This window comes from Staurois parvus, unplaced genomic scaffold, assembly GCF_062004578.1.
Source record: "Staurois parvus isolate SC_StPar_1 unplaced genomic scaffold, SC_StPar_1.0 ptg000059l, whole genome shotgun sequence".
In the NCBI taxonomy this organism is placed as follows: Eukaryota; Metazoa; Chordata; class Amphibia; order Anura; family Ranidae; genus Staurois; species Staurois parvus.
Window position 1 is genome coordinate 290,670 of NW_028317855.1, and position 25,356 is coordinate 316,025.

Consider the following 25,356-nt stretch of genomic DNA (forward strand, 5'->3'; position numbering starts at 1 on the left):
TTTGCAACTGTACATTCTATTTCTTGCAACCTACATCTCAAAAACAGAAATCTCCCCTCAGGATCTATTTCTCTTTCTTCCACCTCAAGCCTTATGTTTTTTGCAAACCCTATTGCTACTCCCTTAGCTCTCTTAACTGGGGAATCTGCGTAAAACCATGTTGGATAGTTTCTAGAGTTCAATATTTGAATTGATCTCAAGGTGTGTCTCCTGCAAAAAGATGTCAGGAATGGACTTGCCAATAATGGTGGGACTCACCTGCCTTGTGGGCTGCAGTACCAGGGCTGGCCAGCGGGTGCTCTCAGCAATCAGAGACTCACCCCTGCAGTCAGCCAAACACCTGAAGCTGATTGCAGGGGTTGTATTTAAGGAATGGCCAGACTCACAGTCAGGGCCTTGGTGTGTGTTTTTCCATGGGCCCCTGTATCTTGTATCCTGTGTTCCTTTTCCTGCCTGACTTGTTGCTGACCCTGCCTGATCCTGACCTCTGCTGACTTCTCCTGTTTGATCCCTGGCTTGTGACCCTGACCATTCTCTGCCTGACCCTCTGCACCGCGCTGCCCGTGAGTTACTGAACCCAGCTTGTGACCCCGACCACTCTCCCGCCTGTTCCTGGTACTCCGTTTGCCCGTTTGCTACTGACCCGGCCTGCCTGACGACTCTTGCATTGTATGTATTGTTATCTATGGGTGGTTTGGTTTGTTTGCACTGTGTTTATGTTTAGTTTTGCACTGCGTTTAGTATTGTTAGTCTTAATAAATCATATTGTTTATACCATATCTGAAGCCTGCTTTTCCCTGTGTCAGTCCACACACCTCTGGTCATACCCGGAGCCCTGACATTAGACCACAGAAGCTTCTCTATGTTGCAACTCCTTGAATAACCTAAATCTTTTCCCAGGACAATTCAACCCATTTACGTTATGTTATAAACCGTAGATCTTCCATACTTCTTGTATCTTTTTTTTTTTTTTCTCCTCAATTTCCTCTTTTCCCCCCTCAATTCCCCTTTGCTTCCCTTCCTTATGCAGAGTGTTAAATTTAATACCTTCTCCCCTTGCCCTCCCGCCCACCCTCTCCTATTTACCACAGACCCCCTCTCCCTCCCACCCGCCCCTTCCCCATACCCACTCCCCACCCTGAATGTCCATTTCGCCATATTTAATCGTTGTTTTCCCTTTAATCTTCCTCCAAATCTCCTCTCTATCCCCGTTTCTATGGAGTTGGACGATTTTTCCTTCCCAACATTTTGATATTGTTTTCCTCTTCTCAAAACACCATCCATTTTAATCACTTCTATTTCAGATCTGTCCATTATAAAATTTAAAATTTTGCATATTTCCTTTTGCAACATTTCCCCTTCTATAGTCTCTGGGACCCCTCTCAACCTTAGATTGAGAGGGGTCCCACCACCACCGAGGCCCCAGCACCCCAGGCACATCTCATCCTGGCATATCCCGACTCGGGTAGGGTTCCTAGGGAGGCTGGGTGGGGGAGTCTTATCGGAGAGCTCCTACCTCAATGTTGGGGATCCGGATGTGACCAGAAATGTGTGGACTGACACAGGGAAGTAGCAGGCTTCAGGAACACAGGCGTAGTCAGAGCTGGAGAGGTGGAATGGTCAGGCAGGCCGTAAGGTACTGTCAGGCACCGCCCGGCTAGATCTCTAGTGACCCACAGAACAGGAGTCTAAGCCCCAGTCTGCCTTTTCACCAGAGCCCCTGATGGTGGGGATGGACTTGGCGCAGGACTGAGACCAGGTCGCGGCCCCTGAGTGCACCCAACTGTGGTAGAGGGGTCCGCCAAGGGTATGTACGGGGGGAAAGCCTGATGTGAAGGGGCTGGCAGGTTTGGACAGTAGTGACTGGATCCGTGTGGGATGGATGGATCGTCTGGGTAGCGTAAGGCGTAGTCAGGCAGGCCAGGTCAGCAACGTGCGGGCAGCGAGGTACCGAAGGAGCAGGCAGAGAATAGTCGGGGTCACAAGCCGGGTTCAGTAACTCACGGGCAGCGCGGTACAGAGGGTCAGGTAGAGAATGGTCAGGGTCACAAGCCGGGTTCAGTAACTCACGGGCAGCACGGTACAGAGGATCAGGCAGAAGGATGGTCAGGCAAGCCAGGGGTTAAACAGGAGACTGTCAACAGGGTCAGGACCAATGCAGAGTCGGCAACAAATCAGATAGGCAGAGGAACAGGAACACAGAATACAAGGTACAGGGGCTCATGGGAAACATACACCAAGGGACTGATCACAGGCCTGGTCCTGCTTAAATACACCTCCTGCAATCAGCTTCAGCTGATGGCTGACTGCAGGAGTGAGCTTCTGGTTGCTGAGAGCACCCGCTGGCCAGCCCTGGTACTGCAGCCCACACGGCAGGTGAGTCCCACCACCAGTGGTGAATCCATTCCTGACACTCGAGCTCTCCGCCGCCGCCATGTTCAGGCTTCTCCTCTTAAACTGTGGTTTAAAAAGTGTTGATTGAGAGAGTAAAGTTCTGCTTTAAGTCCTGTAAGTTGCAATGTGGGCCTTCAATGGATCAGACTCCAGCATATCCCATAGATGCTCTATTGGATTGAGATCTGGAGCATTTGGAAGCTATGTCAGCACCTGGAACCCATAGTTGTGTTCCTCAAGCCATTCTTGAACCGTTTTTGCAGTGTGGCAAGGTGCATAATCCTGCTGAGAGGCCACTGCCATCAGGGAATACCATATCTGTGAAGGGGTGTACTTCGTCGGCAACAATGTTTAGGGTAGTGCTATGTGTTAAATAACATCCACATGAATGGCAGGACACAAGGCTTCCTAGTAGAACTCTGCCCAAAACATCCTACTGCCTCCGCAGGCTTGCCTCCTTCCCATATTGCATCCTGGTGCCATCTCTTCCCCATGTAAGTAACTCACACGCACCTCCACATGATGAAAACATAATTCTTCAGACTAGGCCACCTTCTTTCATTGCTCCGTGGTCCTGTTTTGATGTTCATATGACCATTGTAGACGCTTTTGGCTGTGGACACAGGTCAGCATGGACACATATGCCCATTGTAGGTGCTTTTGGCAGTGGACACAGGTCAGCATGGACACCCTGATTGATCTGCAGCTGTGTAGCCCTGAACAGAATAAACTGCAATTTTCCTGCTTTCAACACATCAAATTTAGGGATGACATGTTTACTTGCTGCTTAATATATCCCATCTAATTTCAGATGCCATTGTAACAAGATAAACAGTATTATTCACTTAACCCTTCAGTGGTAAATTTATGAATGACTGGTATGTGTATACAGTTGTGCTCAATAGTTTGCACACCATGGCAGAAATCGTGAACATTTTGCATTGATATTGAAAATATGAATGATCATACCAAAAAACTGTCTTTTATTTAAGGATGGTGATAATATGAAGCCATTTATTATCACATTTGTTGTTTGGCTCCTTTTTAAATCATAACAGAAGTCACCCAAATGGGCCTGATCAAAAGTTTATATACCCTGGAATGTTTGCCTTGGTACAGACACACAAGGTGACACACACAGGTTAAAATGGCAAAAAAAAGGTTATTTTCCCACATCATAGCATTTTAAATTTGTGTCTGTGTATAAATAGTAAGTTTTGGTAGCTCTCTCATGGATGCACTGATCAGGCTAGATACTGAGCCATGCGGAGCAGAAAAATGTAAAAAGCCCTGCGTACCAAGGTAATGAAATATAAAGATGGAAAAGTATATAAAAAGGTATTCAAAGCCTTGAATATGCCAGTCAGTACTGTTCAATCACCTATTAAGAAGTGGAAAATTCAGGGATCTCTTGATACCAAACCAAGGTCAGGTAGACCAAGAAAGATGCCAGAGGAATTGTTCAAGATACAAAGAAAAACCCACAGGTAACCTCAGGAGAAATACAGGGTGCTCTGGAAAAAGATGTGTTTGTTTCAAGGAGAACAATACGACGTTACTTGAACAAAAATGAGCTGCATGTTTGAGTTGCCCAAAAAGCCTTTACTGTGCCAATACCACAAAAAAAACCCAGTTACAGCAGGCTTGACACACTTCACAGCTTCTGACACACTGTAATCTGGAGTGACAAGACCAAAATAGAGCTTTTTGCTCACAACCATAAGCGCTATGTTTGGAGAGGGGTCAATAAGGCCTCTAGCGACAAGAATACCATCCCCACTGTGAAGAATGGTGGTGGCTAACTGATGTTTTGGAGATGTGTGAGCTCTAAAGGCATGGGTAATCTTGTGAAAATTGATAAGATAAATGCAGCATATCACAAGAAAATACTGGCAGACAATTTGCATTCTTCTGCACGAAAGCTATTCATGGGACACTCTTGGACTTTCCAGCACGACAATGACCCTAAGCACAAGGCTAAACTGACCCTCCAGTGGTTACAGCAGAAAAAGGTGAAGGTTCTGGAGTAGCCATCCAAGTTTCCTGACCTTAATATCATCGAGCCACTTTAGGGAGTTTTCAAACGTGCGGTTCCTGCTAGACGACCAAATACTTTGCATGACCTAGAGTCATCTTGCCTAGATGAATGGACAGCTATACCACCTGCAAGAAGTCAGGGACTCGTAGAAAACTGTTGCAAAGGGCTGCAGACTGTCATTGATGCTAAAAGGGGCAACACATGGTATTAAGATCTAAGGGTATGCAGACATTTGAACAGGGGTCATTTTATTTTATTTACATGTTGCCATCTTTTGTTTTATGATTGTGCCATTCTGTTTTGACATACGGTTAACTATGAATCCCATAAAAAAAATGTAAAGAATGTGTTTTGCCTGCTGCCTTTTTTTTTTTTTTTAAATGGTACATACTGTATATTACCAATTCTTCAAGGGTATGCAAACTTTTGAGCACAACTGTATATTACTAATGCTTTATAGTGATGCTTATTCAGCAGCAAACATCAACAATAGCGCCTGTATACACATGAAAACCTACAATCATCCGACATAAAAGATAGCCATCGTCCAGCGTGCAGGCGTGGTGATGTACATCAACTCCAGACGACGTCACATATGACGAAACGCATAGGGAAGAGCCTTGGAGTATGTCATCACACCTGCATGGCAGATGGCAATCATCTTTGTTGTTGGATGCTTGAAGGTTTTAATGTGTATACAGAGCTCATGTTTATTTTTGCTACAGAGTAAGTAAAGTTTAGCAATAAAGTCTTTATCACATGGTATAATACTATGGGTGGTTTATTCTGTTTCCTATATGCTAAATAACTGGCACTGTGATTCAGAAAGTGGAAGGCAGCCCTGAAATGTTGGTGATTCCTTGTCACATGGTGCATTGTGACTGGAGGGGTGTATTATTAGGAGGATCTAGATTTACAAGTTCTATTGACCACTTTTCATTTTAGAGGGTTAAGAGGATCTGGTAAGCCTCTCCTGTGCACTGTATGGGATGAACCATTGGAGACCTGTTTGTGACAAGCCTTTCTAAAAGGATCTGTCACACTCATCACTATTTGTCACTCTGAATAAACTTTATCGTGGACTTTCTTGAGCACTATTTTATTATTTCATTTTGCGCAATCTATTTTGTATGTTGGTCATTAATATACACTGCTCAAAAAAATTCAAGGTACACTTTGAAAACACGAGATCTCAATGGGGAAAAATATGATGCTGGATATCTATACGATATGGACTGGGTAATGTGTTAGGAACGTAAGGATGCCGCATCGTTTGATGGAAATGAAAATGATCAACCTACAGAGGACCAAAGTTAAAAAATGATGCAGCAGGCTAGTCCATTTTGCTGAAATGTCATTGCAGCAACTCAAAGTGGTACTCACTAGTTTGTATGGCTCCCACGTGCTTGTATGCATGTCTTACAATGTTGGGGCATGCTCCTAATGAGAAGATTAATTGTGTCTTGGGGTATTTTCTCCCAGATCTGGACCAGGGCATCACTGAGGTCTGAGGTGCAACCTGGCAGTGTCAGATGGACCAAAACATAATATCCCAGAGGTGTTCTATTGTATTTGGGTCAAGTGAGCGTGAGGGCCATTCAATGGTATCAATTCCTTCCTTCTCCAGGAACTGCCTTTTATATTTGTGCTATACTAGACCAGGCATTGTCGTGCACCAGGAGGAACCCCGGACCCACTGCACCAGCGTAGGGTCTGACAATGGGTCCAAGGATTTAATTCCGATACCTAATGGCAGTCAGGGTGCCATTGTCTAGCCAATAGAGGTCTGTGCGTCCCTCCATGGATATGCCTCCCCAGTTCATCACTGACTCACAACCAAAACTGTTATGCTGAATGATGTTACAAGCAGCATAACCTTCTCCTGACCCTTTCATGTCTGTCACATGTGCTCAGGGTGAACCTGCTCTCATCTGTGAAAAGCACAGGGTGCCAGAACCTGCCAGTTCTGGTGTTCAATGGCAAATACCAATCAAGCTCTATGGTGTCAGGCAGTGAGTACAGGGCCCGCTAGAAGACATCTGGCTCTCAGGCCACCCTCATGAAATCTGTTTGATTGTTTGATCAGAGACATTCACACCAGTGGCCTGCTGAAGGTCATTTTGTAGAGCTCTGGCAGTGCTCATCCTTTTCCTCCTTGAACAAAGGAGCAGACCCTGTCCTGCTGATGGGTTAAGGACCTTCTACGGTCCTGTCTAGCTCTCATAGAGTAACTGCCTCTCTCCTGGAATCTCCTCCATTCTCTTGAGACTGTGCTGGGAGACACAACAAACCTTCTGGCAATGACGCGTATTGATGTGCCATCCTGGAGGAGTTGGACTGCCTGTGCAACCTCTGTAAGGTCCAAGTATCACCTCATGCTACCAGTAGTGACACTGACCCTAGCCAAATGCAAAACTAGTGAAAAACAGTCAGAAAAGATGAGTATGGAAAACTGTCAGGGGCCTCCACCTTTAAAACCATGTCTGTTTTGGAGGTTGTCTCATTGTTGCCCATCTAGTGCACCTGTTACTTTCATTAACACCAAAGCAACTGAAACTGATTAACAACCCCCTCTGCTACTTAACTGACCAGATCAATATTTCAGGAGTTTAATTGACTTGATGCTATACTTTGATTAAAATGTGTTCCTTTAATTTTGTTTGAGCAGTGTATATACGTGGCGATTTGTATGATTATGAGGGAATTGATATGTCAGTGTTGTAGAGCTGCACTAAATTTTCTCTGTAATTATGTATTTCTTGTATCTGGGCATTGTACTGGCAGCTGCAGAGTATGTTTTGGGTGTTTTTTTTTTTTTTATGATTTAGTGTGGTTTCTTTGGATTCTTATTTGAATCTAAAAGGGAGGGTCAAGTGATACAAAAGGTTGTAAAAGTAATGTTGATTTTTACACGTACAGTTAGGTCCATAATATTGGGACATCAACACAATTATGTCATTTTTGGCTCTATACACCACCACAATGGATTTGAAATGAAACGAACAAGATGTGCTTTAACTGCAGACTGTCAGCTTTAATTTGAGGGTATTTACATCCAAATCAGGTGAACGGTGTAGGAATTACAACAGTTTGCATATGTGCCTCCCACTTGTTAAGGGACCAAAAGTAATGGGACAGAATAATAATCATAAATCAAACTTTCACTTTTTAATACTTTGTTGCAAATCCTTTGCAGTCAATTACAGCCTGATGTCTGGAACGCATAGACATCACCAGACACTGGGTTTCAACCCTGGTGATGCTCTGCCAGGCTTCTACTGCAACTGTCTTCAGTTTCTGCTTGTTCTTGGGGCATTTTCCCTTCAGTTTTGTCCTCAGCAAGTGAAATGCATGCTCAATCGGATTCAGGTCAGGTGATTGAATTGGCCATTGCATAACATTCCACTTCTTTCCCTTAAAAAAACTCTTTGGTTGCTTTTGCAGTATGCTTTGGGTCATTGTCCATCTGCACTGTGAAGCGGCGTCCAATGAGTTGTGAAGCGTTTGGCTGAATATGAGCAGATAATATTGCCGAAACACTTCAGAATTCATCCTGCTGCTTTTGTCAGCAGTCACATCATCAATAAATACAAGAGAACCAGTTCCATTGGCAGCCATACATGCCCACGCCATGACACTACCACCACCATGCTTCACTGATGAGGTGGTATGCTTAGGATCATGAGCAGTTCCTTTCCGTCTCCATACTCTTCTCTTCTTATCACTCTGGTACAAGTTGATGTTGGTCTCATCTGTCCATAGGATGTTGTTCCAGAACTGTTATGGCTTTTTTAGATGTCGTTTGGCAAAGTCTAATCTGGCCTTCCTGTTTTTGAGGCTCACCAATGGTTTCCATCTTGTGGTGAACCCTCTGTATTCACTCTGGTGAAGTCTTCTCTTGATTGTTGACTTTGACACACATACACCTACCTCCTGGAGAGTGTTCTTGATCTGGCCAAATGTTGTGAAGGGAGTTTTCTTCACCAGGGAAAGAATTCTTCGGTCATCCACCACAGTTGTTTTCCGTGGTCTTCCGGGTCTTTTGGTGTTGCTGCGCTCACCGGTACATTACTTCTTTTTAAGAATGTTCCAAACAGTTGTTTTGGCCATGCCTAATGTTTTTGCTATCTCTCCGATGGGTTTGTTTTGTTTTTTCAGCCTAATGATGGCTTGCTTCACTGATAGTGACAGCTCTTTGGATCTCATCTTGAGAGTTGACAGCAGCAGATTCCAAATGCAAATAGCACACTTGAAATGAACTCTGGACCTTTTATCTGCTCATTGTAATTGGGATAATGAGGCAATAACACACACCTGGCCATGGAACAGCTGAGAAGCCAATTGTCCCATTACTTTTGGTCCCTTAACAAGTGGGAGGCACATATGTAAACTGTTGTAATTCCTACTCCGTTCACCTGATTTGGATGTAAATACCCTCAAATTAAAGCTGTCAGTCTGCAGTTAAAGCACATCTTGTTTGTTTAATTTCAAATCCATTGTGGTGGTGTATAGAGCCAAAAATGTTAGAATTGTGTTGATGTCCCAATATTTATGGACCTGACTGTATATGAGAATTTGCCTGGACTGGAAGTGGTTAAGGATTGCATCAGGCCCCTTTCAGTACATGCTCAGTGATTGGCACTTTTTTCTGACGTCTTGAGGCTTCATTTCCTGACATAGGTGCACGTGCACTCAAAGGGGTGGGCTGTAGGCACCATTACTTAAAGAGACTGCAATGCTTGTTTTGTATGGCAAATGGTAATTTTTACAGCTCCTGGTCTTCTGATGCAGCCACCAACTTCTGTAAAATCAGTATAGTTTTCTGGGTTCACCATCTCTGTTGCTTGATTGAGTACCGTGTGAACTCCACTATATTGCCAAAAGTATTCGCACACCCTTACAAATAATTGGATTCAGGTGTTCCAGTCACCTCCGTGGCCACAGGTGTATAAAATCAAGCACCAAGGCATGCAGATTACTTCTCCAAACATTTGTGAAAGAATGGTTCGCTCTCAGGAGCTCAGTGAATTCAAGTGTGGTACCGTGTTGCCATCTGTGCAATAAGTCCATCCATGAAATTTTCTTGCTACTAAATAGTCCACGGTCAATTTTATGGAGATGTGTTGTTTGTCTACCTGACACACAGTATGCAAGCCTGATTTGGATACAGACCTATCTGATGTATAAGAGACTTGCACATCTTTATCACAGTTTTTAATTTATTCATATGCAGACTGATCACAGTGTTTGTAGATATTACTTTTGTACATGTTGCCATACTTTTATGCAGGCTCATTTCTATGAATAGGGGCAGTGTCTGCCTTGTGGTGCTGAATGGATTATACACCACTACCTAGGTTTTCCTACTACTGTGGTGATTATGATCTGTAGATTCTACAAGGGACGAATTTCAAGGAATGTAAACTGCATTTATTTTTCAACATACTCTCCTGCTAATAGAAAGTCAATGAACACCGCTCTAGGTCAGCCCTCTTTCACTACCATTCACACACCAAGTTACTCCAGACATCTATAGGCAAACACTTCTGAAGGCCGCACCTCCAGTAAAATCACCTTTATTTCTGCATATGACATATTCCTCGAAACATGACAGGGATACAGGGCTCAAGCGAACGCGTTTCACGCTCCAATAGCGCTTAGTCATATCTCGTAACATATCTCCCCCTCTTGGGGGTGGCTATAGCCCTTTCCATACCTGGTATCTGTAGTGCAGAGACATCATCATTGTGGCATTCCTTAAAGTGGTTCACTACATTAGTAGAATGTTCATTACTAATATCGTAGAGATGGTCATGTAATCAATCCTTCAATCTACGGGTATTACGACCCACGTATTGGAGGGAACAGAGTGTACAAGTAACAACATAAACCAGATTCCTTATTTTACAATTAATAAAGGAAAGGATTCTCAAATCATGGGGACAGCACGGACAGTCACCGCCACATTTAAATGTGCCCTTAAATTGAAGCCAATGAGAGACTGGAATGGGCTTATTGGAACTCAAACTAGGGGACAAATACCTTCCTAAAGTAGGTGCCCTTCAAGACACTGTTTTAATACCCTTGGCAAGGACCTTGGCATACAAGGAGTCATTAAATAATAAAGACCAGATATCTCTCTACTATGTGCCTAATTGTGACAAACTCCACACTATTGTATATGATGTTGAAAAAACAGGAACATCATAGGTCCTAGATTTTGTTTTTATGGTCAACGAATAGATCACATTGTTTTTTATTCCTAGCTATTTTTAGGTCTGTCCAGTGCTGACGCAGGATAACTTATACACTCAAATCGATTCCACATCAATTGTGCCTCCTCAAAATCCTTATCGTTACTGCAGACTCTATGAAGTCTAAAAAACTGTCCCAACTGGGATATTTTTTGTTGTGTAATGAGGATGCCTCGAATTGGTTCTTAGCAGAGTGTTACCAGCACAAGGCTTTCTGTAGAGCCTAGATAGAACCATCCCGCCTTCACTGCTGTCACGTATCCGGATAGTGAGCCTGACATGAAGATGCAGGCCTCCTGTACAGCTCCGGCTCAAGGTCTACTGCTAGTGGGACAGCGTCCACAGGAGAAAGGCGAGGTATGAGTGCCTGTGGTTAGTCAAGTAGTCAGTATTTCAGCAGTAGCCGGCAGGCAGGTGAAGCAGCCAGACAGACCAATGGTAGATATCCTTGCACGGACCTTGGTTGTCAGTAGGCTGGAGGTTTGTAGCAAGGAGCAGGATCCGGATGCGGCCCTGCTGGATCACTGGGGAGCAAGATGGAAGATGGAAGGTCAGACGAGCCGTGTCGTCAGCAGTCAGGCAGATCAGGCATAGACGGTAGGATGTACTGTAGTCGGGTCACAGGCTAGGTCAGCAGCAGAAGTTCAATCAGAAAAGAGCAGGAGGCAGAAGAGTAATCCAAGAAAAGCCAGGGGTCAGGGCAGGTAGCAGACAAGCGGAGGTCAGGAACAAGCTGGTTCAGTATCAGGAGTCAGGCACAAGGATCAGGATACACACTCAGGAGCTAAAGACCAAACGGCAAAGAGACAATACTGCAGCCAGTTTAAATAGCCCTTTTGGCACCAGCATTAGTGACAGGAATGTGCCTAGATGAGCGAGTGCGTGTGCAACTGCGCTCACCTATGCACGTCTGTCTGGCCTGTCACTGTTCTGCGTATACGCATACTTGTGTGCCCCGAATCTTCTCCTGCATTATGGGCTAGACTTTTCTGACAACTGCTCAAAATGACTTCGAGAAAAGAGATTGATCCACTATCCATATGTCCCGTTGTCAAGAGAACCAGAGAGCACACAGAGACAGATTGCACGGAACCCGGCTTTTATTGGGGAGGTTTGTGGGGCACAGACAACAGTTCCTTTAGTCCATAGGTCCACACCAGACACAGCAACACAGTACAGTTCTCTGGAAGGCAATATGGAACAACAGGGGTATGGTAATCCACAGGGTTAGTCTACACAGGAGGCTCCAGACAGGGAAGGGTTAAGTCAAGGCAAGTTCACGGAGAGCAAGGGGTTAAGTCCAGGGGATAGATCCAGCCAGGCAGATTCACGGGGACAGCAGAAGATTCCTCCACAGTGCAGGGATTCCAGGAGGCACAGACAGTCCGGGAGATGAGGAGGAGGACGGGGGATGGTCGGAAGAGAGAAGCTGGCCCTCAGCACAGCCTTCTCTCACACACGCAGCGAGGAGAACACACGGGGGTTTTCCTGTTCACCCTTAAGTATAGAGCTGGTACCTGGATACTTCCTGTCGGGTTACCATGGCAATGGGCCCTTTCTCCCAGGTCTCCAGACCTGCCCATGGAGCTTAGGAATTTGTGCATGAGGGGAAAGGGAGGAGGGGGCCTGTTTGTGGATTCCTTAAGCAGGAGGCCAGACTGCAAGCGAGGAGGGTGAGGGGCTGCTGAGGGCTGCCTGTGTCAGGGACACGGAGGACTGGAAGTCCCAGCATGGGCAGGACAGAAGAGTGAGGGGCTGCTGAGTAGTGGGGGGTGGCAGCCAGCAAACCTGGAGGATGGGGAAGGAAGGACCAGCTCCGTGACACCCGTAAACTGCAAATTAAGCTAACTGTCATTGAGATATTACAGCCAATCATCCAAGTTGCCAGCATCCTTGGAACATATGAATAGCAGATCATCAATGTAGCAAAAGAACAATAAACAGGTTGTCTGGGGAAGGAGAGAACCTAGCTCCCATAGATGCTCCACACTTCTGGAGGTAGCAATCCCCATCAAACATGTAAAAGTTATGGGTCAACAAATACTTCAGACTCAAAAGAATGAACTCCTGATTAGAGATGAGCGAATCGAACATGACGAAGTGGAATTCATTCCGAAGATTTGGAAAAATTCCATTCGCGACGAATCCGAAGATTAGCAAACTTCGGATGCACGAATCGAATTTTCCCAAAAATGGCGGCGACATGTGTGGCGACAGGAGAAAATGGACAGAGAAGATGGGGCGGGGATCTCTGGGAAGGCGCGCAGACAAGGCGCGCTGACCCATAATGCATTCATGAGTCATGAATCATGACATGTGATCGCATTAGCCAATCAGCAGCCAGCCAGCACTGTGTAATGGTGGACCTATAAATCGCGGCCATCTTAGAATTCTCCATTAGCCTCCGGTCATTCAAGAGAGACAGACCTGTCTGTATTAAGGGACAGAGTTAGGGCCACAGAGACTTTAGGGCCACAGAATCGTTACTCAGGGACACAGAATCGTTACTCAGGGACACAGAATCGTTACTCAGGGACACAGAATCGTTACTCAGGGACACAGAATCGTTACTCAGGGACACAGAATCGTTACTCAGGGACACAGAATCGTTACTCAGGGACTCAGAATCGTTACTCAGGGACACAGAATCGTTACTCAGGGACTCAGAATCGTTACTCAGGGACACAGAATCGTTACTCAGGGACACAGAATCGTTACTTAGGGCCACAGCTATCAAAGAATCAAAAATTTAAAGTGACATACACCCTTTTTTTTTTTTGGTGGCTGTCGTGCACAGTTGGTGCTGCAGTTTGCCGATTGTGCAAAATAAACTGACTTTCTGCTTCACAACCACTATTGTACGTTCAAAGAGTTAAATCCATTTACACGCCGGCTGGCGGTAATATTTTTTGGATGATTAGTGCATTCCAGTGACAGAAACGTACAGTTTCCAGCCAACGGCAAGCTGCAATTGACCGATTGTGTACAATAAACTGACTTTCTGCTTCACAACCACTATTGTACGTTCAAAGAGTTAGATCCATTTAGACGCCGGGTGGCGGTAATATTTTTTGGGTGATTAGTGCATTCCAGTGACATAAACGTACAGTTTCCAGCCAACGGCAAGCTGCAATTGACCGATTGTGCTAAATAAACTGACTTTCTGCTTCACAACCACTATTGTACGTTCAAAGAGTTGGATCCATTTACACGCCGGGTGGCGGTAATATTTTTTGGGTGATTAGTGCATTCCAGTGACATAAACGTACAGTTTCCAGCCAACGGCAAGCTGCAATTGACCGATTGTGCTAAATAAACTGACTTTCTGCTTCACAACCACTATTGTACATTCAAAGAGTTAAATCCAGTTTTATTTTTGGGGTGCTTATTGAATTAAAGAGTATGTCAGACAACACGTAGAGGAGTGGCAGAGGAGGCAATGTTTCAGGAGCGAGCAGACGTGGCAGCAGAGGAAGGGGTCGAGGCAGCACTAGTCGCAGCCAGAGGCCAGTGCTCCCGGTGTCATCCAGCGGTCGTGTCTCCACCGACAACCCTGCCGTCATCAATTGGTTGACTCGGTCGTCTTCCTCTTCCCAGGTCACCTCTGACACCTACAGCCAACGGTTGGTGGGTACGTCAGACACAACCGTTAGTTGGCATGGCCCGGGAGCAAGCCCACTGAAATCACGTGTCCTCTACCTGCCCCTGTCCTTTGGTGTTCCCTCACCAAACGAAGTATCGCATGCTGTGGGCTCAGCCCCACTGTACAGTGAGGAAGAGCTAACAGAGGGCGGTCAGGAACGGGGGGAGACATCCGCCTCTTCAGCAGCCAGGCGAAGAAGTACTGGCGAGGAGAGTGGCTCGGTAGCCGGTCTAGAGACAGGTCTGTCTCCTGACCCACACGCAGCCGAGGGGGCTAGTAGTGACGCGGAGACCCTAATTGATGATGATGAGGCTGATCGTACTTGGCAGCCTCGTCGTCATCAGGCTATTGCTTCCGCATCATCAGGAGAAGAGGGTGCCAGCTTGCCAGCGAGCAAAACAGTCGGTGGGTTGCCCAGGAGGCAGCAGGGTCGCAGCAGTGTCAGTGGAGCCAAACGGCCACGGAGTAGAGCACCAGCTCCACTGCAGCCTACCACCACGGCCAGTAGTGGTGCCGGTGTGCACGGAGGAAGTAGCAGTCAGCCAGTGAGGAGTAGCGGGGGCAAAGTTTCCTACTCGGCGGTGTGGCAATTTTTCGTCACGCCGCCCGAGGAAGTAAACGTAGCCGTATGTCGACTATGTGGCCGGAAAGTCAAGCGTGGCCAGGGGGCCAATGTTGGGACTACAGCGTTGCGTCAGCATATGCAGTGTTGCCATTCGGTGGCCTGGGAAAACTGTGATAAAGATACGGCGGTTCTGCCTGCCCCAGCCCCCGCTCCATCACCCGCTCCGTTACTTGCTCCGTCACCCGACGTCAATCGCCCTCTATCAGCCAGTCAAGGCTCCAACACCTCTGCTGAGGGGAGTTGTCGCTCGTTTGCATCTTCCGCTCGTTCAGATGCTCCTTCTCCTGCTACTCCTCTTCACGGATTCCGTCAGCAGTCTTTCTTGGAATCCGTTTCCAAGAGACAACAGTTTGCGAGCACGCACCCGACGGTGCAGAAGCTGAACGTCCAGCTGGTGCTGCAGTCCCTCCCTTTCCAAGTGGTGGACTCAGCACCTTTCCGAGAAATGATGGCTTGTGCCGAGCCGCGGTGGAGAGTGCCAAGCCGGCATTTCTTCGCCAAAAAGGCAGTGCCAGCCCTGCATTCACATGTAGAAGAGATGGTGGGCCAGTCTTTGAGCATGTCGGTCTCTGCCAAAGTGCACGGCAGCGCCGACGTGTGGAGCTGTAACTACGGTCAGGGACAGTACATGTCATTTACGGCCCACTGGGTGAACGTGGTGCCGACACAGCCGCACCAGCAACTTGGACAGGTCACGCTGCTTTTGCCTCCACGTTTGCACGTCCTTGGTCCAGCAAAGATGTCCGCCTCTACCACCTCTTCATCCGCCGTGTCCTCAGCCGCCACCCCCGTGCCAAGTCCCATTACCCGACCGGCATATCACATGTGCAGGGCGCAACGGTGTCACGCTGTGCTGCACCTGGTATGCCTTGGCGAACGTAGTCACACGGGAGGAACTTCTGAGTGTAATGAACAGAGAAATCGACAGATGGCTGTCTCCGCGCAAACTGAAAATCGGAACCCTGTTGACCGACAACGGAAAGAACATGGTGTCTGCTCTGCGTCAAGGAAGGTTGTGCCATGCGCCATGCATGGCTCACGTGTTCAATCTGGTTGTCAAGCGGTTCCTAAAATCCACCATCCCACTGCAAGACATCCTTAAAATGTCACGTAAACTTTGCATGCATTTCAGCCATTCCTATACCGCAAAGCACACCCTCCTTGAGCTGCAGCGGCAGAACGGAATTCCACAGCATCGCCTGATCTGCGACGTTGCAACAAGGTGGAATTCAACCCTACATATGTTAGACCGCCTTTACGAACAGCGAAAGGCCATCACCAATTTCCTGATGTTACAAGCGGATAAAGGTACTCCCCTGTGTAACTTAGATGTCAGCCATTGGCAGCTCATGCGTGACACCTGCCGCTTGCTCAGGCCCTTTGAGGAGGCCACGCTATTCGTGAGTCGGCAGGACTATGGGATGAACGACGTCATTCCTCTGTTGCACGTCCTGGAACAAATGCTGTTAACAATGGCTGGTCAGGGTGCGGTAGACGTGGCGCACAGATCTCAACGCCACATGACCCCTGTGGGGGCAGGACAGGAAGAAGAGGAGGAGGTAGAGGAGGACATTGGTGCTCAGGAATTATTGAGTGAAATGGGTGGTTTTTCCACTCAGCGGACAGGAGTGGAGGAGCAGGAGCATCTGGTAGAGGAGGAGGAGGAGACAGAGGACCCAGACGCACCGTGGCAGTATGCTGTGGAGATGGAGGCAGGGAGTCCCTCGCATTCCTTGGCACAAATGGCCCATAGCATGCTCGGTTGCTTGCGTAGCGACAGCCGAATAATAACCATCAGACAGAGGGATGACTTTTGGCTGTCCACCTTGTTGGACCCTCGCTACCGTTCAAAAATGGTGGCCTTTTTCACACCTGCTGAGAGGGAGGCCAAAATAAAGTACTATAAAAACCACCTATGTAGTCATGCAGTATATAGCCCTATCGGCCACTTTCTGGCATCCAGTTGCTGTAGCCCCCATCACCACACTGTGCCACGGGCCCCTGTACCGCCTTCTCATACTGCTGCCAGATCCATCCTCTGCCATGTGTGTCTTTGTGGTCTGCTCACGCTGCTGGGTTCCAGTTTTAAACCTAGGCCTGTGTATGGCTTCCGAATACTGCTGCCTCCACCGCCACCCTGCGCCATGTGTCTCTGTCGTCTGCTCATGCTGCTGACGGCTTCCGCTTTTTAACCTAGGCCTGTGTATGGCTTCCGAATACTGCTGCCTCCACCGCCACCCTGCGCCATGTGCCTCTGTCGTCTGCTCACGCTGCTGACGGCTTCCGCTTTTTAAACTAGTCCTGTGTATGTCTTCCGAATACTGCTGCCTCCACCGCCACCCTGCGCCATGTGCCACTTTCAGGTCTCCTTACACTGTTGGTGGGTTCCATTTTGTGATAGGTTGCTGTATGGCCTTCCATTGCTGCTGCCTCCACCGCCACCCTGCGCCATGTGCCTCTGTCATCTGCTCACGCTGCTGACGGCTTCCGCTTTTTAACCGAGGCCTGTGTTTGGCTTCCGAATACTGCTGCATCCACCGCCACCCTGCGCCACGTGCCTCTGTCGTCTGCTCACGCTGCTGACGGCTTCCGCTTTTTAACCTAGGCCTGTGTATGGCCTTCAATTGAAGCTGCTTCTGCTCCGCCACTCTGCCATTGGACTCTTGATAGTCGTCTCCGCACGCTGCTGCTGGGGGGACTTTTTAACATAGGCCTCTGTATGGCCTTCAATTTTAGCTGCTTACGCTCCGCCACTCTGCCATGGGCCCCTGTACCGCCTCCTCATGCTGCTGCCAGGCCCGTAATCTGCCATGGGTCCCTGTACCGACTCCTCATGCTGCTGCCAGGCCCGTAATCTGTCATGGGCCCCTGTACCGCCTCCTCATGCTGCTGCCAGGTCCAGAGTGTGTCATGGGTCCCTTTACGGCCTCCCATTGCTGCTGTCTCCATCGCCACACTCTGCCATGTGCCACTTTCAGGTCTCCTCACACTGCTGGTGGGTTCCATTTTGTCATAGGGTGCTGTATGGCCTCCCATTGCTGCTGCCTCCACCGCCACACTGTGGCTCCACACTCTGGTTTTGGCCCCGTGACTGCCCAAATGAGTGAAGTGTGCGGTGATTCTAAGATCGACGGCACTCATCTGCATGTCATACTGACTGACAGTATTATTTCTCTTCCCCAGCAGACTCCAAGGGCATTTAAATTAAAGGTACAGTGTTCTGCACTAATATAAAGGCTCTCTGAAGCCTAGAAACACCCTTTTTATAAGTTAAATTCGCAGCGAATATATTCGGCACGAAGCGAATTTCATCGGCGAATTCGGCGAATCAGCCGAACCGAATTTTTGAATAATTCGCTCATCTCTACTCCTGATGAACTAAGGAATATGTGCTAAAACGCCTCAAGAAATATGAAACAACATGTAAACCCAAACCATTAGGGATAGAGGAATATAAGCTAGTTACACCTCACGTAACCCATACATAATCGGACTGCCATTCAAAATCATGCAACCTTGCCAAAAACTGTTTAGTATTCATGTGATAATTTGGTAATTCTGTCACTAGTGGTTGTAGCTGATGATCCACCCACTGGCTGAGGCATTCATTCAAAGACCCAATGCCTAAAACTATGGGTCTATCCTTCAGGGGATTTAACTCCTTATGGACCTTTGGGCAAATGGTGAAACGCAGGCATAATGTGCGCTTGTGGAATGAACATCTCAGTTTCATCCTGTGAAAAAAATACCTGCTGTAATAGCTCTAGAAATCAAAGATCTCAAATCCTTTGCTACATTTAGAGCTTGTGTACACGGGGCGTTTGAAAAACTCTTGTGACCGCTGGAAACTGACTGCTAGAAAATGTAGGTTAAAAACGTCAGTTTAGCTGCTTTTACCTACCGCATTTATGCGCGTTTGCGTTTAGAAGCGTTTTTAAAACATAACCTCAGGAGACCTTCCCAAATGCCCAGAATGCACTGAAAAATAGTAAGTTCACTAAAAAAAGCCACTTAAATACCACATGAGTTATTTTATGAAGTCACCCGACATAATTGACTGGGGCATGCTGGTCACTGACATCACACGGGGCGGAGTCACATATGATGACCCCGCCCTTTACATATTTAAGAACTGCCAAACCAGCTCAGAGGCAGACGGCTGGAGGCCAGTGTCGGGAGCAGAGCCTTTTTTTTCTTTTTTCCTTCAGAGCGGTGGCAGCCATCGTGATGGACGTTGGATCTACTTCGGGGGACATTCTTTTATTGAAGGACTTGTCAAAGAATGTCTCCTGTCTTTTTTCACACCACAGCTTTTTTTTTGTGAATGGGTAGTGGTACCATGTACCCCATACTCATTCACATGGAGGAGGGGGGGGGGCCGGGATCTGGGGGCTTCAAGATTCCAAAAGCCCCCCGCCCACAGGACCCCACAACCACAGCTCGGGGTTGTGGGGAAGGCCCTTGTCCCCATCAACTCAATCGCGCCCCCCCCTTTCCTGATCTGCCGGGCTGCATGCTCGGATAAGGGTCTGGTATGGATTTTGGGGGGGAACCGCACTCCATTTTTTTTTTTTTTTTGTAACTTTGGAGTGGGGCGTCCCCTCACAATCCATACCAGACCCGAAGGGCTTGGTATGGATGGTAGAGGGGATTCCACTCCGTTTTTTTAAATTGCCGGCAATTCTTACAATCAGCTGTCAATGGAAACCCCAAACATGATGTATGCTTTTCACTACTAAAATACTGCATGACTTGATAAAATAACTCATGCAGTATTTTAGTAGCCTTTTTTAGTGGATTCAAATTTTTTTTTTTAAAATGCTATGTGGTATCCTACCGCATATTTGAATGTGGTAGGATACCGCTTAGTGAATTGTGCCCTGGATATGGACCAGTCAAAAACCGCTTATAAACGCAAACGCTTATAAACGTGGTTAACCGCGTTTACAAGTGTTTGGCATTTGAAACGCTGGTAAAATCTACTCCTGAACGCAATTTTGCTGCATTCGAAAAAACTGTAAACTCAACTGCCTGTAAACGACTATGTGTACATGGACACAAAGGAAAACATTAGGTAGAGTTCAGGGGCTGCTGAAAAAAAAAAACGCAGAAAAGCTCCTGAATGTCAGTTTATCAGCTGCATTGTACATGAGCCCTTATACACTTATCCCAGCCTTTAACTAACGCCTAGAAATCTTTGGCATAGAAAGATTTGTCAGTACACTGCAACCATCCTAGGACTTTGGTGAATGATTGTGTTCACCATTCCTACAGAAAAATTTATCTCTGTGCAGTTTCACGACAGGTTATGCACTAATTATTTAGGATCTGGCATTCCATGTACTAAATGTTCACAGGAATGACTGCTGTGGGCTGGGATCATCACTGAAGGACGTTTGACCATCTTTGAAATGTTTACACCATTCAAATATCTTACTGTGGCTGAGCATCTCATCACCGTACTGTGCTTGATTTCTTCTGAAAATATCCGCGGGTTTTTACGCCTTTGTTCACAAGAAACTTCATACCCACACGCTGTTCCATGTACACACAAACACTCTTGTCTGCCATCTTGACTAATGGTCTTTGGACTGGCCTGTGGCATGGGAGCCTTCTATCAGTAATAGGACACGCTTGCCACTTACTACTGCATGTAGTACCACTATGCTAGCATCCCTTTTTATACCTGTAAAATTAAAGTCCTGGTTTGACTTGAATGCCTTCGTATTTGTATAAGTGTTGCTGTCTATGCAAAGTGAATATAATTAACATCTTTTTAAATAGGTCATTAATTCTATAAAGTTGTGCTGTGCCAACGTTTCAGGCATTCACATAGCCATCATTAATCAGGGGTGTGGAAGTTTAAAAAAAAAAACTACTTGTCCTAGGGACCAAACTGGGGTCCCAATCTACTTGTCCTAATAAAAAAAAAAAAATAATTTTAAACTAAACCGATTTAGGAATGTCTGGGGCTGTTAAAAATAAGGCTTCGGCCCTTAAAAAAAAAAACAAAAAAAAAAACTTTCAGGTTGCCTTTGCACACGGAAGCACTTGGGTACTGAGCACCCAAATCAGGCTCCGGTGTCTGCTCCATTAACCACTTGCCTACCAGGCCAATTCTGACATTCTTTTGCTACATGTAAAAATCAGCTTTTGTTTGCTAGAAAATTATTTAGAACCCCCAAACATATACTGTATACAGTGGGGCAAAAAAGTATTTAGTCAGCCACCAATTGTGCAAGTTCTCCCACTTAAAAAGATGAGAGAGGCCTGTAATTTGCATCATAGGTAGACCTCAACTATGAAAGACAAAATGAGAAAAAAAATCCAGACAATCACATTGGCTGATTTGGAAAGAATTTGCAAATTATGGTGGAAAATAAGTATTTCGTCACCTACAAACAAGCAAGATTTCTGGCTCTCACAGACCTGTACCTTCTTCTTTAAGAGGCTCCTCTGTCCTGCACTCATTACCTGTATCAATGGCACCTGTTTGAACTTGTTATCAGTATAAAAGACACCTGTGCACAACCTCAAACAGTCACACTCCAAACTCCACTATGGTCGAAGGACACCAGAAACAAAATTGTAGACCTGCACCAGGCTGGAAAGACTGAATCTGCAATAGGCAAGCAGCTTGGTGTGAACAAATCAACTGTGTGAGCAATAATTAGAAAATGGAAGACATACAAGACCACTGATAATCTCCCTCGATCTGGGGCTCCATGCAAGATCTCACCCCGTGGGGTCAAAATGATCACAAGAACGGTGAGCAAAAATCCCAGGACCACACAGTGGGACCTAGTGAATGACCTGCAGAGAGCTGGGACCAACGTAACAAAGACTACCATCAGTAACACACTACGCCGCCAGGGACTCAGATCCTGCAGTGCCAGACGTGTCCCCCTGCTTAAGCCAGTACATGTCCGGGCCCATCTGAAGTTTGCTAGAGAGCATTTGGATGATCCAGAAGAGGATTGGGAGAATGTCATATGGTCAGATGAAACCAAAATAGAACTGTTTGGTAGAAACACAACTCGTCGTGTTTGGAGGAGAGAGAATGCTGAGTTGCATCCAAAGAACACCATACCTACTGTGAAGCATGGGGGTGGCAACATCATGCTTTGGGGCTGTTTCTCCGCAAAGGGACCAGGGCGACTGATCCATGTACAGGATGTACAAAGGATATATAACAAAGTATTGAGATGAACTTTTGATATTGACCAAATACTTATTTTCCACCATAATTTGCAAATACATTCTTTCCAAATCAGCCAATGTGATTGGATATTTTTTCTCATTTTGTGTCTCATAGTTGAGGTCTACCTATGATGCCAATTACAGGCCTCTCATCTTTTGAAGTGGGAGAACTTGCGCAATTGGTGGCTGACTAAATACTTTTTTGCCCCACTGTATATGTTGGGTACTGCAATTTTTTTTGTCTCATGGTATTTGCACATGGAACTTTTTTTTAAAAATTCATTTTAATGAATTTTATTGCATACAAGCACAATATACTACCCAGTTTTGTAAAAGTTTATGTAAAAGATGTCACACCAAGTAAATAGATACCCAAAATGTCACACTTTAAAACTGCTTATGCCCGTGGAAGGCACCAAACTATGGTAGCTAAAATTCTCCATAGGTGATGCTTTAAATGCCTTTTACAGGTTACCAGTTTAGGAAGTCTTGAGCTAGAATTGTGTCTTTGACGTTCGCGGCAATATGTCACAAGTGTGGTGCGATCACGGTTTACATATATTTTCGCATTTGTGTGTAAGCAGAGGATTTTGTTTTGTTTTTTTTACTTTTTATTATTTTATCTAAAAAAGGTGTTTTTTTTTGTTTTTTGTTTTTTTTGTTCCGAGCTATCACAAGGATGAACAGCATCCCTTGTGGTATCATGGGCCATGACAGGTTCTCTTTATGAAGAGATCTGGGGTCTATTAGGGGTATCAGATAGGTGTCAACGTCTTCCACAGCATAAGTGATATATTGAGTCAGAGTCCCCCCATATAGGTTTGGAGGGTCGGTGATCAGTGTCCCCAGTAGAAATGATATTAGGGGTCACTATAGGTTTGGGGGTGGGTGTCCCTAACTGCTGAGGATCTGTCCAGGTGTCGGTCCCACAGGTGGAGGAGAGGCAATGTTGTCCCAGTGGAGGTGTGTCCAGTGGACAGTGCTGTCTCTTCCCTCCTTCTCCCGGATCTCTTCCTAGATCGGTCTCTAGTTCAGTAGGTTGACATGGCCCTTGAGCCTGGCCTCCCGCGGCTCTGATCTCCAGCCTGCACTATGGAACTCTCCCTGGGCCGCGCAGATAGCCTCTACAAAGTCCCACAGCAGGACTTTGGGGGGGCCTTCTGCAGTCTGCAAAAGTGAGTCGATCAGTACTGCTTAGAACAGGATTGCAGGGGCAAAAAAATAGTAAACCCTGGTGCTTGCCCACAGCAGGGCTAACAGTAAGAAAACCACCTGCCCGGTGTCCAGAACTGCAAGTACTGGGCATTGGGCTGTATCATTTGCGCATCCCTGTTAATAATCCCAATATTTTGCCTAATAGGTATATTTCCTATAATTTTCAGCTAATCATTCAGGAAACCGCTGAATTATGGCTACTAAATAGAATTGGAAAAATATGGTTGTTGTACCCTGCACAATTTTTTTTTTCTGTGCATTAATTGAAGGACACAGCAAGGATTGATAGACCTAGACCACTGTCACCTGCAGTAGTAGGACGCTAGGTACAAACACAAAAAACAGCATAGGTGTGGCTCCTGCTGATGGACCCTCACCTCCCTCCACCACAACCTTCAGTTGGTAGCCAGCAGTAAAAGGAATATGTGTGAGTACAAAAGTCTCTCTGGGGCATCACAAAGCAGTATCCACAGAAAAGTGGGCAAGATAAGGAAAACAGCCAAACTGGATAATTCCAAAAGCAGGAGATAATACAGCTGCCTGTAATACCTTGCATCCAAAAGTAACATCAGAGGATGCAATAACATTTACTTTAAATTTGGTAACTGTATGAACCAATTATCAAGTGGCCACTTTACAGTATTTGACAAGCTGAAGCCTGGTGGCAAAACCCAGAATGCACTGACCACTTTAGTGGAATCGTCAGTGGAAGAAATAAGAGGTTCAAGACCCTGAAAGAGTGATCTGTCAAATCCCCCTGTAAAGAGTTGCTTATCAGGCAGCTTGACCTTTTACGAGGACCATCTGTAATTACGAAAAGGGAATCCTGATGATGAAAAAGGAACTGTGACTTCTAGATACACCCTACTGACCTGAACCACTTCTAGACAGTATAAAGCTCTCTCTCTCTCTCTCTATGATAAACCAGCTTGGGACAGCCAAAACAAGTTTCAGAAGAAACAATATGTGCAGAGGAAATGGCCAATAAAAAAGCCATCTTCTCGCTGGCCAATGAGAATTTTGCAAATATTTTCAAACTGGGCTTTTGTAAGACAAAGTAACAAATTGAAATCCCATAGTGTCACCTTAGAGAGAGCCAGAATAAGCTTCTCCACCTAACAAAAAATGTTGGAGACCACCAAAGTGGCGGACATATTTTTTGTGCCTCCTTGATAATAGATATATGCCACAGCTGTGCCATCATCTGACAAAATCCCAAACAGGTGATCTCCCAAATGATTGGACTAGTGCAAAAGAGAGAGACAGATCGCCCTAAGTTCCTTGATTGGCAGTCAAGATACTCTTGCTGTCCATTGACCCTTAAAGATGTCCCAAAATTCCTTGCCGACCATAAAGGCTAGTGTATATTGTCACCACTGTCCAGCGAAACAGGAGAAATTATTTCCCAGAGAGCAGTATTGGGGAATGAAGCCACCAAGCCAGCAAGGCCCACAATATCAAATTTAGGGTCAAGGGGGTGCATTTTTGTTTTTAGAGTACCTAGTATTCTACTCCTGCAGGTGGCGATATAACCCAGTGGTTAAGATCTATCAATCTTGTGTCCTTTAATGAACAGAAGAGAAATTTTGTTCTTAAGAGGCTGTACCCTACAAATGTCAGTCTGCAGTTTTTTTTATAGCTAATGAGATGGGTTTTTTTGATAAATGAGGCAGAGTTTTAGGGCTAATTCACAATTGGTTACTGCTCTATGCAGTGGCCAGAGGCAATTGGTTCATTTATTTTACAGTGCTGAGCTATGTGCTGGCAGCCTATAGAATGTAAGCGGGAGTGCATCAAACTCACCCACACAACTTTTGGAAAGCGCACAAGGACAAAAAGTAATTTGCCACCATGAGTAGTCTTTAAAAAAAAATAAAAATAGATTCAAGTATTATTATAGTTACTCTATAAAATAGAAACCTTGTTTAGGAAAAATCAGTCATATAAAGTTCTATACTTAACTTTATGTTTACGTAGAGTTGTTCAC

At 45.9% G+C, this 25,356-nt stretch overlaps 1 protein-coding gene across 5 annotated transcripts in view; it reads left to right on the forward strand.

The window, feature by feature from the left end:
- Positions 1–25,356, forward strand: part of ARID4B (AT-rich interaction domain 4B) — an 851,761-nt gene that overhangs the window by 273,985 nt on the left and 552,420 nt on the right. The window lies entirely within an intron of this gene.